The sequence below is a fragment of the Mandrillus leucophaeus genome, unplaced genomic scaffold (assembly GCF_000951045.1).
Source record: "Mandrillus leucophaeus isolate KB7577 unplaced genomic scaffold, Mleu.le_1.0 Scaffold172, whole genome shotgun sequence".
Classification (NCBI taxonomy): domain Eukaryota; kingdom Metazoa; phylum Chordata; class Mammalia; order Primates; family Cercopithecidae; genus Mandrillus; species Mandrillus leucophaeus.
This window is the reverse complement of record NW_012101721.1, coordinates 817,324-836,024: the sequence shown is the minus strand read 5'-3', so window position 1 is coordinate 836,024 and position 18,701 is coordinate 817,324.

Genomic DNA, 18,701 nt, shown 5'->3' with positions numbered 1-18,701 from the left:
CAGAGGATCAGAAGGCAAAAATAGGACATACATGTGAGAATTCCTTGAAAACTAACAAGCTTCATACAAAACACCGATACAAAATGAAGAAGAAAAACAAATCCAGGTTCCAAGACAATGTATTATTTAATTCAAGTAAAGCACATGCAGCCTTATTTCAGCAAAACAAAGTTATTTGAATCATCATTTGGGTCTAATTTTGACGGAATTTGGTCTATATATGTTATAATTAAAGAAGCTTGAAATACTTCTTTGAAATCAGCTTCAAATTTAAAGCTTACTGACCTTATGATTGTTCCAAAGGAATCTAAATGTTGCTTCTAGAATTGTGTGTGATGCTCTACTTTTGGAAAAGCCTAAGGCCACATTGATTTATCGATTATTGATTGAGTGTTTTCGGTGTGTCAGAACTGGGGATACAAAAGAACATGGCTGTCTAGTGGGGAGAGAAATACTTTAAAATAAAATAATTGTGAGGCAAACGTGCTAACTGCAAGAACAGAAATATACCTAGGATAGTCAGAGAAACCCAGAATGCATCACCTCCTTGTAGTGGGGAGAGAGACTCAGCGAAGGCAAGGTGATACTTGAGTTGGGGTTTAAAGCAAGGTAGGGTGTGTGTGGTGATGGCAAAATAGGCAGGAAGACAGCACGGGCGAAGTCCTGGAGGCAAGGACAGGAAGAGGAAGTGGCAGGAAGTCAGGCTGGGGTCAATTATGATGTTTCTGGTATAGGGAAAAGTTTGGAATGCATCCTGTAGGCAATGTGCCATTGGGGGCTTTTAAGAGAGTGATGTTGGTTTCATTTGCATTTTAGATCAACTTTTCTGGCAGCTGAGAGGAAGGTGGTTTTGAGAATCACAAAGCTGCAGGAAGATCAGTCAGGAGTGTTCTAGAATAATCCAGGCAGGAGCTAATGGGGTCTGAGTAGTGGTGGATGGGAGGGCAAGGACCAGACAGGTTTGAACATTATTTAAACATGAGAGAGAAGAAGATTCAAAGGTGAAGCTCAAGTTTGCACCATGGAATTGCTCTCAGTACGTAAGTTTCAGAACCATCGTGATGTGGATGGTAATGAAACCAAGAAAGAGGATGAAATCCGTTGGGGGAGTGATTGAAAGATAAAGTCACATGGTGGCACACATAGAAAAGAATAATGAGCACCTGGCATACTGGGGTAAACAGGCCAGTCTACTTCCAAGAGCTGAGAGGATCAGTATCTTTGTAATGCCTATAACACTGATTTCCAACACACAGGTTTGGAAGCTCTGGACTAAATGATTCAAGATGGAAGCCTGGGGAACAGTCACATTTGAATGGTTGTCAGAGGAAGGGAGGAGAACCCTATGAAGAAGATATGGGAAGACTAATTGGAGAAGAAACAGGAAAAACCAGGGGAATAAGGCATCCTAGAAATCTGGGGAAGAGATTTCAAGAAAGAAACAAAAAAAAGTCAGAGGCAACAGAGTAGTTCAGGAAGATAAGGACAGAAAAACATCTCTTGCTTTCAATTCAGTGGTTGGCATTGAGCTTACCAAGAGTAATGCAGAAGTGTGGGGTGGCTGGAAGGCAGATAATAATGTCAATGGAGGAGGTAGACACAGGAAAGGGAGACTATTTCTTCTTGAAGTTTGAATGAGAAAGGGAAACAAGAGATTGAGTGATAATTAGAATTATGGTGTCAAGGAGAGGTTTGCTTATGTTCTTATATCTATTTATGCATTTATGAGTGAGAGAGAGTTGAAAATATTTAAACAGGACAGAGGGAAGACTAATGGCTTAGAAAAGAGAGACAGAATGATGGAAAGAGGTCTTGAAAAGGCAGAAAGAAATTAAGGCCAAGGGCACAAATTGACCCTCAACTTCTGAGACTGAAGTACAGAAAGTAAGGGTGTGGGTGGGATGGTGGTATGGCCAGTGACTACGGCAGCTCTAGTGCACATCAAGCAGGCTGGTGTAGGAGAGCAACTCCAAACCAGGCAGAACCAGGCAGGGGTCAAAGCCAGACAGACAAGTCAAAGAATATACATTGGTCATTCTCAAATGTGATCCCTGGACCAGCAGCATCAGCATTGACTAGGAACTAGCTAGAAGTGCAAATTCTCAGACCCTACTCCAAATGTACCGAATCAGAAACCCTAGGGTGGGGCCTAGCCTTCCAGGTGATTCTGATGCTCTCTGACGTTGGAGAACCACAGATATACATATGAGTTAGGCCTTTAGAAGGTTCCTGTGGAGGTGGGGTGGTCAACTCTAATCTACACAGTCCTGGCTGAGCAAGAGGGGGAGTATCTGACTTACTGAGGTCGGTGTGGACTTAGACAGCTCTGGGAAGGAGGAGGGCCTGGGAGTTGAGGAGGTCCAGGCTGGATCCTTTGTGTATTTGCAGACTGTCTCTGCTTTGGTTTTTTTTTTTTTAAAGTGCTTTTTAATTGATGATTTTAATCTGAATTAGCAATCTATACTTTATGTGTATGCCAAAAAGCCTAGGGGAAATACACCTATTCTAAATAAGTTTAACAAATAACCACATGGTGATTAATAGAGGAATAAAGTTCATGAGATGGCAAATATCCAGATGAAAACTTCTGAAGTTTTGTCATAAAACAATCAGTCTTATGTACCAGTTGGCACGGACTTAGTGCAAAGCATGGGGCTATATGCCACAGGGGATGCAAAATAACTTTAGAACATATAGCAGATGTCCTCAAAGAGATCTTATTTTAGTGAGAGAAATCAGACATTCACGTGTGAAAGAGCAGGGGAGGGGGAAGAGTACACTTTGGATTGTTGATGAAAGTTTTGTGGGAAGGGATGCGACTTAGGCTGGATTGAGAAGCATGTGGACAGGTTAGGAGGAAGGAGAACAGCCTGGTAGACAGCAGGCATCGGTGAGCAAGAACAAAGAGGCAGAAAGCAGAAAAGATGTGTGCAGGGGTAAGGAATGAGTACAGTTGGAGATACTAGATTTAAGTGCCATATAGATGTAATTGCATTTCAAATGGGTATCTCCAGCCCAGACGTGGACTTTAGTCTTGGATATCCATCTATGCTTGGATGTCTAGTAGACATCTCAAACTCCACATGTCCAAATATGAACTCCATTCTTCCTTTCCACATTTGTTTTATCTGAAACTTTTCCTGTCTCAGTTGACGGCAGCCCGTCTTTGGAGTCACTCAGTCCCAAAGCTGTAGAGTCATTCTAGGCTCCTCTCTCTCATCTTTCGCAGTCTATTCTTTAGCAATTCCTGATGGTGCTACCTACAAAATACATCCAGAGTCTGCTGACTTTTCTTTACTCCTCTGCTAATATCCAGGCTCCACCCACTGCAATTTCTATAATAATGCAGCAGCCTTCCAACTGGTTTTCCTGCTTCCACCTCCACCCTGCCCTGGTCTAGTTGCAACACAGTAGACAGGGTGATCCTTGGAAAAAGCAAGTTCAGTTGTGTCACTGCTCTGCTCTAAACCCTACAGTGGTCCACCGTGACACTCACAGGAAGAACCAAAGTCCTCATAATGACTTTACATGACCCTGTTCCCTGAAACAGGGTTTCATCTCCTAAGACTCATCTCCTTGCTTACTGTACCCCAGCGTTTCTGAAGTGCCCCAAGCACACTTCTGCCTTAAGACTTCTGCACTGGCTGTCTCTACTGTCTGGAGTACTCTATTCCCCATTATCCACATGGTTAAATGCTTTTGTCTCCTTCAAGTCTTGGCTCAAATGTCATCTTCTCAAGGAGAACATACTTGAAATTGCATCCTCCCCAGAAAATATTACTGATCCCCTTACTCTACTCTAGTTTTTCTGTCTATGCTGCACTTGCCACTCTATTATGTCCTATGTCGTTTCCTTAAGGAGCACATTTATTATTGTCTGTCTGCTTCTTGCTAGAATGGAAGCTCCACGAAGTGGGGGCTTTGCCTGTTTTTACTCATGGATGCATCCCAAGTGCTAGTGCCTGGAACACAGGAAGCTTTCTGTAAATATTTGTTGAAAACGTTTGTTTTTGGTTGAAAATCATGGACATCTTAAAGGTCTAAAAAGTTGGCTGCAAAAATTTACAGTTTATGTTGTAAGGTACGGAAACCACTGAATTTTTTGGACAGAAGAGTATTATGGCTCTTATATTTTTTGGAAGTTCAGTCTGAGGGTAGATTCTAGAATGGGCTGGCGATGAGAAAACCGAGAGGGTGGGAAATGGTAAAACGGAGGCTAGCCGGAAACACTGGAAATGACAAGGAAAGGACATATTTAAGAGACCTTTCAAGGGAAAAGACACACGCACATGCACACGCACACACACCACACACACGCACACACACCACGCATGCAAACACACACACACATGCACACACGTACACATGCATGCACACATCACACATGCACACACACCACACACACACACCACGCACGCAAGCACACACATGCACACACACCACACACACGCACACACACCACACATGCAAACACACACACGCACGCACACACACCACACACACACACACGCACGTGCACACACCACACACACCACACATGCACACACACGAACACACACATGCACACACACGCACACACATATCCACGCAAACACACATATGCACACACACACGCATGTGCACATACCCCACACACCACACACATACACGAACACACACATACACATGCACACACGCTTATGCACACACACGCACACACACCCACACAAACACGCACATGCACGTGCACACACATGCATGTACACACGTGTACGTGCACACACGTGCACACGCACGCACACACACACGCACACGTGCATGCACATATGCACACACATGCACACACATGCGTGCAAACGCGCGTGCAGACGCGTGCACACACATGCACACACATGTGTGCACACACGTGCGCACACGCACGCATATGCACATGTGCACGCTCGCACACACGTGTGCACACACGTGCGCACACACGCACATACACACCAAAAAACAGCGCTATGATGAATAAGAGAAGTCAAGACGGTCGGGGAAAGAGTCGGTTTTGACAGGGGAAGAAGAATGCAGTTTTTAATATGTTGACTTTGAGGTTGTGGTGACATGAAAAAATAAAAATTAAAAATATCCAGGAGATATGAGAACCTGGACCTGGTAAAACTGTACATCTAAGAGGCATCTTTAGAATTATGGTAATTGAAGCTAAGAAAGTAAAGTTCTCAAAGGAAGACTTTGTAGCAAGAGAAGAGTAGAAATTCAAGCCTCAAGCCTTAGGAAATGCTACCATTCTGCTACCCAGGGGAAGGGAGGGGACAGAGAAATACTTCAAGGGGGAGGCATGCAGGGAGGAGAGACCAGAAATGTAGGAATGTACCAGAGTAGTAGCATCAGGAAAATGAAAGAAAGAGCGTTAGAGAGAAAGGAATAATCAGTGGTGTCAAGTATCTGGTATTTAGTAGGTGCTCAATAAATACTTATGAAATAAAAGAAATGCCTTAGAGAAGTTGAGGAAAACGAAGGTAAGAAAGACCGTGGAGTCTGGAAAGGTGAAGGTCTTTAGAAAAATGGGAAAGAGCAGTTTCCTAAGAGGTGAGGGTGAAATCTTTCTTTGGGGTTTCATGGGAGTTTGGGTAGTAACAAACCAGGACTGATGGGATAACTGAGCTCTGAAGCAGGGGTGTAGGTAAGTGAGTGCTTACATTTTGCAAAAGCACAAAAGGTGAATTAAAGTAAATTTGAACAAAGCAATGGAAACTGGTACAAATTTTTTAAAATATCATGCTGAGTATTCTTCATGTTTTTGAGAATTCTGAAAGTTTCATAATCTATCCTACCTCCCACCTTTTTTTTTTTTTTTTTTGAGAGGAATGATATTTAGAGTTTAAAAATTTTACCAGGATTCCTACTTCGAAACATTTTTTTCCCTTCTGCATTGTGTCTATTTAAAGAATCCACACCTGCACACACCAGGAGAGCTTAAGAGTTTTTATTCAAATACTCTAGATACAAACTTACATTCAGGTTAGTTGTTAAGAAAACAAAGACATGTGCTTCCGGAAAGAAAGCACAGGCAAATTTAATAGGAATCAACTCATCCTTCAGAATTTGGAAAAAGTTGTTTTTGTTTTTGTTTTTTTGCAGTGTAGCACTGTGTTTGTGTCCATGCAACAAATTGTCTCAGTCACGTCATCTCCTTCTTCTCATTTACTTTAATGATGAAGAATTTGGTCCATAGTAGATTTAATGGTGATGTTACCTTAAGATTGTTTTTCAAAATTAAACATTTTCTCTATCAAATCAAACACATATTCTGACATCAATTTATCATTTAAAATGCAGGTGATTTTTAATCTGTTTTAGTTATTAATTATCAAATACACTTATGGCACTTAAGGCACCTTCTTATTTTACTATTTTTGATGACATTCTCTGAGGTACCTGTTACTGTTTTTAAATTATTTAATATTTTTAAGCAGGAGTTTGTGACTTTATGTAAGGGAATAAAGAGATAGTTCAAACAAAGAAAAAGAAAGAAAAAGCAAAAACATCCCATAACTTTAGAAATAAAAAATTTATATTCTGAGTTACGTGATGGACAACGACACAATTAAGATGGTAGAGAATGTCTCTCTGAATTATAGTCCCTCGTGACACTGGAATGTAGCTACACTGTCATTCAAGACAGAGTAGAATTAAAATCCTGAATGGGTCATTGGTGGATGGATCTATGTTTGACCATTCTCTGCCTGTCAGGGAAATGCCAAGAATCAGGCCCTGGACAGTGCAATGGCAATATAGTGTGTTGGGTCAGCGTCTGGCTCAGGTACTGGGGGCATCCCTTATTAAGCAGAAAATAATACACATTATGAAATCTTTTTTTTTGTTTTTGTTTTTGTTTTTGTTTTGTTTTGAGATGGAGTCTCGCTCTGTCACCAGGCTGGAGTGCAATGGCATGATCTCAGCTCACTGCAACCTCCACCTCCTGGGTTCAAGCGATTCTCCTGCCTCAGCCTCCCAAGTAGCTGGGACTACAGGTGTATGCCACCACACCTAATTTTTGTGTTTTTAGTAGAGACGGCATTTCACCATGCTGGCCAGGATGTTTTCACTCTCTTGACCTCATGATCCGCCCACCTCAGCCTCCCAAAGTGCTGAGATTACAGGCATGAGCCACCACACCAGGCCTATTTATGAAGTCTTAAACTTAAATAAAGACTAACTTTTAAAGATGCAAGGTCAAATCAGTTAACATATTAGGATTTTTTGACGTTTGATTTGCCCACACCATAGGTATCCACAAACCCCTCCTAATGTACCTTCATAGCTGAATCCAATACCCAAAGAAGGTGTGATTAACACCTTGTAAAAAAAGTTGTACTCCAGTGTTCGTTGCAGCATTATTCACAATAATCAAGATACGGAGACAACCTAAACAGCCATCTGTTGATGGATGAATAAAGAAATATGATGTCTCTGTGTGTGTGTGTGTGTATGTGTGTGTGTGTGTGTATGAATATATAAAATTCAGACTTAAAAAGAAGGAGATCCTGCCATGTGCCACAACTTGGTTGGAAGTGGAGGACATTATGCTAAGTGAAACAAGCCAGACACGGAAAGAAAAATATTGCATGTGGAATCTAGGGGGAAAAAAAAGATCAAATATATAAAGAATAAAACTGGTCACCATAGGTAGGATTGGGGTGGGGGAGGAAATGAGATGTAGATCAGAAAATACAAAGTAGCCAATATGTAGGATGAAAGTCTAGAGATATAATGTACAACATAAGGACTATCGTTAAGCACATTGCAGTGCATTAGGGATTTTTGTAAGTAAGTAGATTTTAGATGCTCTTGTCACAAAAAAGTAAATAAGTGACATGATAGATGTATTCATCTGTTTCACTATAGTAGCCATCTTTACTATCTGTGTGTATATGATAACATGCTGTGAATCTCAAGTATACACAATACAATTTATTAATTTTTAAAAATTGCCACAGCTAATAACCAATTTTATGCTGCAGAAGATAGATGCTCTTAGGGCTCTTTCTATCTTCTTATCTTTTGAGTTCAGACTTTGAAGAATTATGGCATTTAAAAAATATTAATTTTTCTTTTAAAGTACTTTACAAGGCATATTTGAAATGTTCCCACTGTCATCATTTGTTAACATTTACAGTGCTGACTTTTTCAATTTTAAATTTGTTCCTGAACAGGTGGGCTTTGCTCTCTGTTGACCATTCACATTTGTATCCCAGAATGAACAACCGGGGAAAGATCTATATGCAGTCTGAATTCATGAAATAACAGCTCAGACTCTTCCTTAGCATATGTAAATAGAATGACCTTGCTTCTTAGTCTTAAAAGTCTAAAGCAAGATGCATGAATAAAAGATGTTTCAGGTTCTATATGAATGTGAATTCTTCTTCTGCACTTTCTCTATAGTTGAGAGCTTACTGAAAATTGTTAACATAAAATTTCACTATATATTGAAAAGAATGCTTTGATATTCAAGTCCTCATTTTATGAAAATAATGTTCAATTGAGTTGATCTTTCAGAATATCTCTGTAAACTCTATGAAGCAAAACAAAATCTAACAGTTAGTAATTAAATGTAACTAGAATGAGGAAATGTTACCAAGAGTTCTAAATAGCTAGTCCTTGATCTGTGTTTTATATTTTTATATGTTCTAGGCCAGAGTTAGGAGATTTCTCCTTAATCTTTGTTTTATGGTATGGCTTTGTGTTATCAAAAATAAAAATTAGGATTAAAGTTTTTTAAAATTATGATAATTTGACATTGACTTACCACTTTCCATTCTGGATGTTTCTGGTGGATTTTCTTCTTAACAGCAGTGCAGAATTTCTTGTGAGTGGTGTTTACTCCTTGGTAAGGGGTCCTGGTCTCCTAGAAAGCTCAGCCTGACCCTGGTGGGAAAGCCTTCTACACACGGTAGTGATGCTTCTGAAATGTCTTGCTCTAGATTTGATTAAATGCAAATCCTTTGGTGTGTGTTTCTCTACAATTTGCATCCTCAATGTAGATGATATATGAAGGTACTTTTCCCCTTCCATGAAGATTTTGATTCCCCACGAATGAGTTTCCATTAGGAACAAACTCTCTTAAAAGTTTATTATGAAAACAAGGAATCTCTTATTTCTTTTATGATTAACAGTGGAATTTTCCATCCTTTTTAATTTAGAGTTAGATTTTAAAAATAATATGTATGTGTATATGTATGTATGCAAAAGCCTATATTTGCCAGTAGGTACTATGCCTGTAATACTTAGGTTATGGGCACATGATTTTTATCTTTCAGGTGGAGATGAAAATTCTAGGAAAATGTTTTCAATTAGGAATAGGAATCACTATTAGTGTCACTTTAATACAATTGGTTGGCCTTTTTATTATGTCTAAAACATAAATACATGATGTATAGCTGAGGTCCCTAATCCTATTAGTACGTCAGAATCAATTGTAAAAGTGGTTAATAATACCTTTGTCCAGCTCTCGCTGCTGTGGAATTCAGAATCTTTTGAAGTAGGACGTGAATGGTTATGTTTTAAAACAAGCTTTCTCATTTTTTAAAAAAGAGTCTTTTTGATACACAGTCAGTGTTGTCAGCTCTCCTGGAGCAAAACATTTTTAAAAACCAATTTTTAAATACTTTCTGACATTCCTCTTATTCATCTTCAACTACTCACAATTGCTGCTTAACCTAATTTTGGTTCTACTTCGCAGTCCTAAATAGAGTTATAGTTCCTGGACATCTTCCTAGGCATTCTAGATTTGTACAATACGTGGCATTTCAGGACTTCCAGTGGGTATCATCTAGTGGTTCTCAAGCTTAGCTGTGCCTCTGGTACTCTTGCCCTATGTCAGAGCAATGGACTCTAGAATCAAAATATGTTCTAGAGACTCTAGAGTCTTGGAGACTGGTTGAGGGGTTTTGCAAAAGTCCAAACTATTTTCACAATAAAACTAGTCGGTCATTTGCCTTCTATTCTCCCATTCTCTCATGAAGGTACAGGGGAGTTTTCTAGAGAAAACTCAGCGATATCACAACAGATTTTGATATCTGATATTGGAGAAGCAGATATGAAAATCCAGCTGTTTCCTATGAAGTTAGTCATTAAGAAAGTTTGCAAAAATGCAAAGCAGTTCAACTCTTCTCATTCAATCTTTGTTTTGGTTTGGTAAAATATATTTTTAAAATAGAAGTTTATTTATGTTAACATGTAATGATTTATTATTGTTTTTAAATGAATCGTTTTAAAATTCTTAGTTTTAATTTTTAATAAATAATGTGGCTATAACTCATATTAAGTAAAAAAGCTCTTGGGGTCCTCAATAATTTATAGGAGAATAAAGGAGTCCTGAAACAGGAATGTTTGAGAACTGCTTCTCAGGAAGAACACCTGTAGTTTAAATGAACTTCTAGGGCATTCTAATGCACAAATCTGAAGGTGTCTGCACTTCTCTTTCTAATGCACAAATCTGAAGGTGTCTGCACTTGTGGTTTCCGCATTTATACAAGAATACCAAAATACATTTGTCTCAATTTCCCAGCTTCCTGTATCTGTTTCCCTCACTTCTTTAAGCAAATGAGAAGAAAAGGAAAGTGTGGTCACGCTGACCCGGCAGCCACCAAGATTTGTATTTTTTTTCCAAGCAGGGGAGCCCCAAGAGTCATCCCAATCTATTCTTGCTAACTCTTCATACCAAAAGCTCTGTATTCAAATGAAACATAACATTATTAAGTGAAGTAGTTACAATTGCTTTGTAGATACCTAGGAAGCACGTGGATTCTTCTAAACACTGTGCTTTTAAAAGAGGTTAGAACTTTTTAAACCTTTCAAGCAGCAAAGGAAACCATTTAAAAACAGATATGACTCCCCCTTGCTGACAGAATAAAGACGAACCTTCACAGCATGGCACCTAAGGCTCTCTGTGACCTGGTCCCATCCTACCTTTCTACCTCATCTGTGCTTGCTTCCTTCCAGGCAGCCTGTGCCCTGGTGCAGGTTTTTCATAGTGTGGTCTTGGGCCACCTGCCTCAGAATCACCTGCAATGCTTATAAAATTCAGTCTATCCCAGATTGACTGAATCAGAATATCTGGTTATCATGCCAGATAACGTGTTTGAAGCAAGTCAGATTAGTGGCAAGATTAAAGTACTACACATCTTTCAAGATTCAGCACAACTACCTTCTCCATGTAGATTGTAATTTGCTTGTATATTCATCAAGATTGAGTTAATAGCCCATTTCACGGTGCTCCTTGGATGAATCTCTGTAATGGAACTGATTTCATGCTGCTTCCCATTCTTGTCAGTGGTTTGCATATCCATCCCCCAGCTCCAACTGTATTGTCCCTTTCTCTCTTTTCTTCTCTATAGTCCCACAGCACTTCAATATGTTTATGGTGCTGTGCTCATAGTAGGACCCCAGTGAGGGCCAGCCACGCTGAACCCTCCGCAGAATGCATCAGAGAGGATGGTTTCTGGGTAAGCAGCAATATATAAATGATAAAGTATATCAAGGGGGAGTCTATTATTTTTCATGGTAAAGAAACACGACCATGAGAACATTAGGCCCACCTTATCCACAGGGAATACGTTCCAAGACCCCCAGTGGATTCCTGAAACCATAGATAGTACCAAATCCCATATACACTATTTTTTTTTCTTATATGTATATGTCTATGGTGAAGTTGAATTGACAAATTAGGCACAGTAAGAGATTAACAATAATAACTCATTATAGCAATGTACTGTAATAAGAGTTATATGAATGTGGTCTCCATCTCTCTTTCAAAATATAATATTTTTGGACTGCAGTTGACTATGGGTAACTGAAATCTTGGAAAGCCAAACTGTGGATAAGGGGGAATTACTGCATAATATTTGTCTTTCCACAAACCAAACGGAGCACCGAAGGGTTTATACCCATCTCCCTGTGGGTGGACTATGTCTGAAATTCAAAGATGTAATGAAGTTTGATGTAGAAATATTTAGTGCCCCGTAGAAGCATTTGAGAGATGAGATGTCATTGGAAGAGCTGAAGTGCATTGAAACTGAGAAATTGATTTGCAATAAACACTTGCCTGTTCTTCAAAATGCCCTCTAATACATGTGCTACATTTGCTTAGATGCAATTTCTTACTCCAAATTGATTACACACAATTAAATATATTTCTTAAAGATTGTTTTCTTATACCAAGGACACAAGTCTTCCACAGAACTGAGGGGATGGTTTCTGCTGGATGCATGTGGCTTTGGCTGTTTACTTCAGTTGCTGAAGGATTCAAAAGCCTGGTACCTGTGTTATCAGGTGGGTTGCCGGGTCATAGCAAGGTCTGATGATGGTCTGGGGCACCCTGTTAAGAAGGAGGGAAAACGAGGGTAAGTTTGGGTAGAATAAACACAGATCTACAGAGCAGAGAAATGATTGGTAGTTTCCCCTTTATCTTGTATTGGGAACACCCCTCAGATACTCCAAACCACAACGTTTCTGTATCAGCCTCCTTATTCATTCCAGGACTGGGCACCTGCTCTGTGGGTTGGGTAGCTCCTGATGACTTGGCAGGGGTTTTGTCGACAAGTTTGCTAAAAGGCAGATATAATGAAGGTAAAAGTGTGGAGGGCAGGTGTGAGGGACCCTGAAGCAGGCACACCAAGGTGGCAACCAAGGCACCTTCTGTTTCCCTTATCCTGCCTTTGTTCTAAGGCTTCCCTATTTCCCAGGCCTATCTATACGGGCAGTGGAAGGAGGTAGGACTGCTCAGTGGTGTGGGCTGATGCTATGCTCCATTGGCACAGTGCATGGGAGCCCAGGTACAGGTGAGGCAGGATCCATGAGGAGGCAGAGGAGAAATGTACTGGTGACACAAGAGATGCTCCCAAATGGAGAACAGAATGGGCATGAACAAGTGCATGTGCACCGGGCCCAATGGGGATCCTCACATGCAGATGCAATTTTCTCTCCTCCCTACACTGGAGAGATGTGAAGAGTTGTTTGACTCAGGCATCCCCAAAGAGGTTGCTGTGTCTGCTCCAGTGACACAGACTCAAGTTTCTAGGTCTGCTCTGTGGACCACATGCTTCTTTGGGGGGTGCACAGTGACCTCTGGTGAAGCATGAGCAGAGAGAATAGGCTTGTCCACCACGGTTTGCATGCAAAAGTGAAGATGGCTTGAGGACAGAGCCACTGGCTGACCTGGGGTACAGCAAAGGGCAGGAAAGGTGCCAGAGAGGTTACTCCAGGCCAACTAAACTGTTACTTAAAGGGACCTACCCTGGGATTTGGAATGGGATGATCTGGTCACTTACCATCTGGATCTTTCTACGTGTGGTCAGTTTTGTGGCCACAAGCTTTCCCTTGAATCTGGAAACAGCTGTCTTGCAAATACTATGGCATTTGGGCATATGGAAGCTCAGTTGGAGAATATAATGTGGATGAGCGACTGTTTCCACTGGAAGGGGCACTCGAGATCCAACAACTTATATTCCTCGATTTACATGGGAGAAAACCCAGTCCTAGTTCTGCTGGATCAGAGTAAATCACCAACACTGGGGAAATGGTTAAATTGACCCCGTCATTTTGTTTGGTTACATTGGTGCTACAGACATTCAGGGGTCTAGAGGCCCCACCTGAGGGGTATGGCTTTGGTGGTAAGACATGCTGCAGGGAGTGGCTGGCCCATAACCATGGGTGAGGATGGATGAAATGGGCTGGGGAAGCCTTTGGGATGCAGTTATTCTACTTCTCAGGCTGCACCATTTTGTGACACCCAATGTGCCCTCCAGAAAGCAATGAGAGTGCTGAAACTATTTATTTGGGACAGGGAAGAAGGCTGGATTTATTTCTGAGCAGTGTGTAGGGCCTTGGTCCATCAGCCTCACACTTAGAGAAATCAGTCAGTTCCCCAAGCCTATTCCCAGAATTCAGGAGAGAAGGAATTTTAGAGATTGGTAAAAAAGCTGAGTGAGCTGGGCTAGTGGTCTTAAAGGTGAATGCCTGACTGGTCATTTCTATCTTGACTCTAATATTTCTTCCTTTGGTAAAGGCTCTGCCTCTGGGTCCTTTAACTATGGTGTCATGAGAGAAAGAAGTAGAGATACTAGGGACAAAAATAAACCCTCTTTCCAACTATGAGTTAGTCCTGGATTATCAAAAATGCCAGGATTTTAGAATCATAATTTTCCTATATATTCAGTTATACATACATATATACACATACACGTATGTATACACACATAAATGTATATACAACATATGTGTTATATGTGTGTGTGTATATATATAACTCTATATAATATACATAGTGTACATACATACACACATGTATATGTGTATATATGTATAATTTAATATGACAGTTGAAGATTTTGACTATGTAAGTCAAGAAACAGGTTTAAGTAGTTTTATTGAAATAGAGATTTTGGGCTGGGCATGGTGGCTCATGCCTGTAATCCCAGCACTTTGAGAGACCAAGACGGGCGGATCACTTGAGCCAGGAGTTGAGACCAGCCTGACCAACATGGTGAAACCCTGTCTCTGCTAAAAATACAAAAATTAGCTGGGCGTGGTGGTGCACACCTGTAGTCCCAGCTACTCAGGAGGCTGAGGCAGGAGAATAGCTTGAACCTAGGTGGTGGAGGTTGCAGTGAGCCGAGATCACACCACTGCATTCCAGCCTGGGTGACAGAGTGAGACTCTGTCTCAAAACAACAACAACAATAAAACAGCAACAACAACAACAACAACGACAAAACAAACAAAGTAGGGATTTTCTTTCACATATGAGGTGCATTTTTGATAATCCAGGACTAGCTCATATGAGGTGCAAGGCAGCAAGCTGGCCAAAGGATAGGAGACCCTGGCCAGATGTGTTGTGCTCACCCACTCTCCAACAATGTGACATTGTAAATAGCTGACCCCTTGTGTCCACAAACTTCTCATCACTCCACAATTGCAGAGTGACTGTGTTTGTTAGTGTCATTATTATGTAACCTATGGGCAATGGTACTGGTGGTGTAACATGAAATAGTACCAAGGTCCCAGATGTTAGATTCAAATGTTATGGCTTGCTAAAGACAGCTTTTACAATCTTTTAATTCTGCTAGAGTTTTAGCAGACATATCTGGGTAAAAGAGCTAGCCAAGTCCATTCAAGGATTCTTGCTTTCTGGCTGGAGGCTTCGCTTGAAGTCTGGCTTGAGCACATCCCCAGGAAGAACCGAGGGGATGTGATAAAACCACCTTCAGAAATCGTCTCTATCCAGATACAGCGGGTATGCATTGATGAGAAGGGTTCTTTCTCATTGATCTAGACAAAATATGGTATCTCGTTGAAGCTAAGGTGCCAATGATTGTTAGATACACCGTGACTTCATGTGTCACTGAGAAAGAAGGAAAAAGCTGCTTTAGCCTATGCCATAATGCCTAGCAATAGCCCTGAAACGTAGATTAGTCACAGAGCCTCTCGTTACTTTGGAGGATTTTTTCTAATTTTTTAAATTTTTTAATCAATTTTGAGGGACTTGGCAAATTCTCCTGCTTTCAGTTGCCTTGTCTGTCATTTAAAAGGCAACCCTTTTGCATATTTCCCATCAAAATGATGTAACACACCTTTGGATACCTGTAAGTATTTACTTAAGGTTTCATGAATACTAGGTGTTTGCTTTGTAAGAAAACACGGAACTATGCTCATTCCTTCAAAAATGAATATTTGTTTTACGATTACCAAATTTATGTTCATGGTCGTTTCTGTGCTTTTTGTGGATGTGGTCATTTCCAATTTAAATGATTATCATAGTGCACTCTTTTTGAAGACATTTTGAATGACATTTAAATCCATCGTAGGCAGTACTAACACGGCCTCATCTGTCCACATTTGCCTGCGACAATCTAGGTTTGCTCTTGTCATGGCGTCCCATCTGGTTAGTGCCCCTTTTCATTCTCAAAAGAGTGAGTTTGGAGGATAAAATTATGTGGTCGTCTTGCACAGACCTCATTGGACGTGACAGCATAAACAGCTCTGTCAAGTTGTCGTGATGTGGGCAGTGACAACTGCACCACAACCATTGCCTGAACAACAGCCACTGTGGATACAACTCCAGTTCAGAGACACTGAATGTAGTAAAAGATACCCATGTGAAAACATAGCTATATTTCAGTCCATAGGATACGGAAGAACTTTTCTAACATTGATGTGCCTGAGAGTTCATTTTTCTCAAGCTGCCATCCCTTTCCTCTATTAAGGAATAGAAGTCAATTCTCATTCAGTCTTTCAAATAGATCATGTATGGTGTGTGAGGAAATTGCAAAATCCATTCTCTGAAGGGGCTGATGATTTAGTGGGGAAGACAGACATAAATGAATGATCAGAATGCAGTGTGAGGAGTGCCATTTGGAGACTATTATCCCAGCCCCCCAAGTGTTTATGTCAGTGTAGTATTTCTCAATCATTTGAAAATTCATGTTTCTTTTTGATAAACATTTAAATCCCCTCCTCCTAAAGATTCAGAAAGTGGCTTCTTCCTCTTCATGTTTTCTTGTCTCCTTCTCTTTGTCCTTCTTCAAATCACTGTTCTGGTTTTGCACAAATTAAGGTAATACAAAGAGTGCAGGAGCCCTAATATGGCACAAATGTCCAGGGAGTTATAAATGGCCTAGAAAAGGGGTTCAGAAAGGAGGAAGGTCTTTTAGAGAAGTTGGCATTTCAGCTGAGTCTTGCAAGATGCGTGTACGTGTGTGCATACATGTGTGAACCCGTGTTTTGAGATGTAATTAAAAGTCTCCTACGTATTCATTCTTTCTGCCATAGATGGTCATTATTTTTAGTTTCTTGTGTATTTTTTCAAGGGTTTCTTTACGTACTTACTAGTAAATACAAATATAAATTCTCATCTGGTTCCCAGCTTCTACAAGCAAGTTAGCACACTATATACTATCCTATTCCCCCTTCCTTTTATTCTTCCTCACTTAATTACCTTGGAGAATATTCTTCTAAATTTCTGCATAGCATTCTTTTGTATGGATGCATGATCATTAATCTTATCAGTTTCCTACTTATAAACATTTGAGTTGTTTATTACATCTCAAATTGCTATTACAAACATTACTATGCTATTCTGCTATTGCAAACATTGCTATAGTAAATAATCTTGGACATTCATCATTTCATCTAGTGCAAGTAAGTATATCTGTAGACTAGGTTCTCAGGATGGAATGTTGGATCAAAAGTTATGTGGATTTTAAATCTTGATAGATATTGCCAAATTACCCTACATAGTCCTTATAGGGGATATTCCCTCCCAGTAGGAATGATGAGAGTGTCTGTTTCCCACAACCTCACTGACAGTCTGCATGGTAGGGAGAACAGTGGCCCCCAAAGATGTCCAAATCCTAACCCCTGGAACCTGTGAATACGTTAGTTCACACAGCAAAGAGGCATTAAGTTTGATAATCAGCTGACTTATCAAAAAAGATAATCAAAAAGATAAGACTTTAATCAAAAAGATAAGGCTTATCAAAAAGATAAGACTTTTTTCTACGTTATCCAGATGGGCCCAGTGTAATCACAAAGGTCCTTAAATGTGGAAGAGGGAGGCAGCAGAGGAGTCAGTCAGAGGAAGATGTGATGATAGAAGAAAGACACAGCGAGGAGCAGTGCTGCTGCCTTTGCAAATTGAGGAAGGGGACCATGAGCAAAGCAACACGGTCGGCTTGTAGAGGCTGGAAAGAGCAAAAGGACACAGTCTCTCCTGGAGCCTCCAGAGGGAGCACAGCCCAGCTGACACCTTGATTTTAGCCCAGTGAGACCCAAGCTGGGCTCTAACCTACAAAACTGTAAGATATACATTTGTGTTGTCAATGTAAAAGCCTTTAAGTCGGTGGTAATTTGTTATAGCAGCAACTGAAAACTATACATCATGTTATCAAACTTAAGGACCTTTGCCAATCTAAAAGTAATGCTCTCAGTGTAGTTTTACTTTGCATTTCTCCTATTAGGAGTGAGATCAAACATCTTTTCATACATTTATCTCCTTTCCCGTGACCTGTCTACTTTTATATTGGGTTGACTGGTTTTTGTCTTATCAAATTCTAGGAGTATGTTATAAATTAAGGCACTGTAATAGGAGCTGCAAATAACTCCCCCTAGTTTGCCATTTCTCTTTTGATGTTGCTTATGTCTAATAGTTGTAGTTTTTTATTTTGTACAGAAGCTTTTATTTTTCACTTAGCTAAATATATCATCTTTTCTCCAGGGCTTTATGGGGTCGAAGTAAGTAAAGTCTTTTTCATGCCAGGTTTATAAAGGAATTCTTCTTTGTTTTCCTTTAGTATTTTTATTGTTATTCTAAAACATATTTAACTCTTACATCCAATTGGAACCCAAACAACAAAACTATGTTTTGAATACTTTATCTTTCTCACACTGATTGAGATGTCGCTTATATCATAACCCGAATTCACACATATATTTCAGTGTATATCTTGACTTAGGCGTCTGTTCGATTAGTCTACTTATGGACCAAAATGACATTACTGAATCACTGATATTTAATATTTTAATATCTGGTAGGGCTAGTCACTACTCTTCATTATTCTATTTATTTATTTATTTATTTTTTATTATTATACTTTAAGTTCTAGGGTACATGTGCACAACGTGCAGGTTTGTTACATATGTATACATGTGCCATGTTGGTGTGCTGC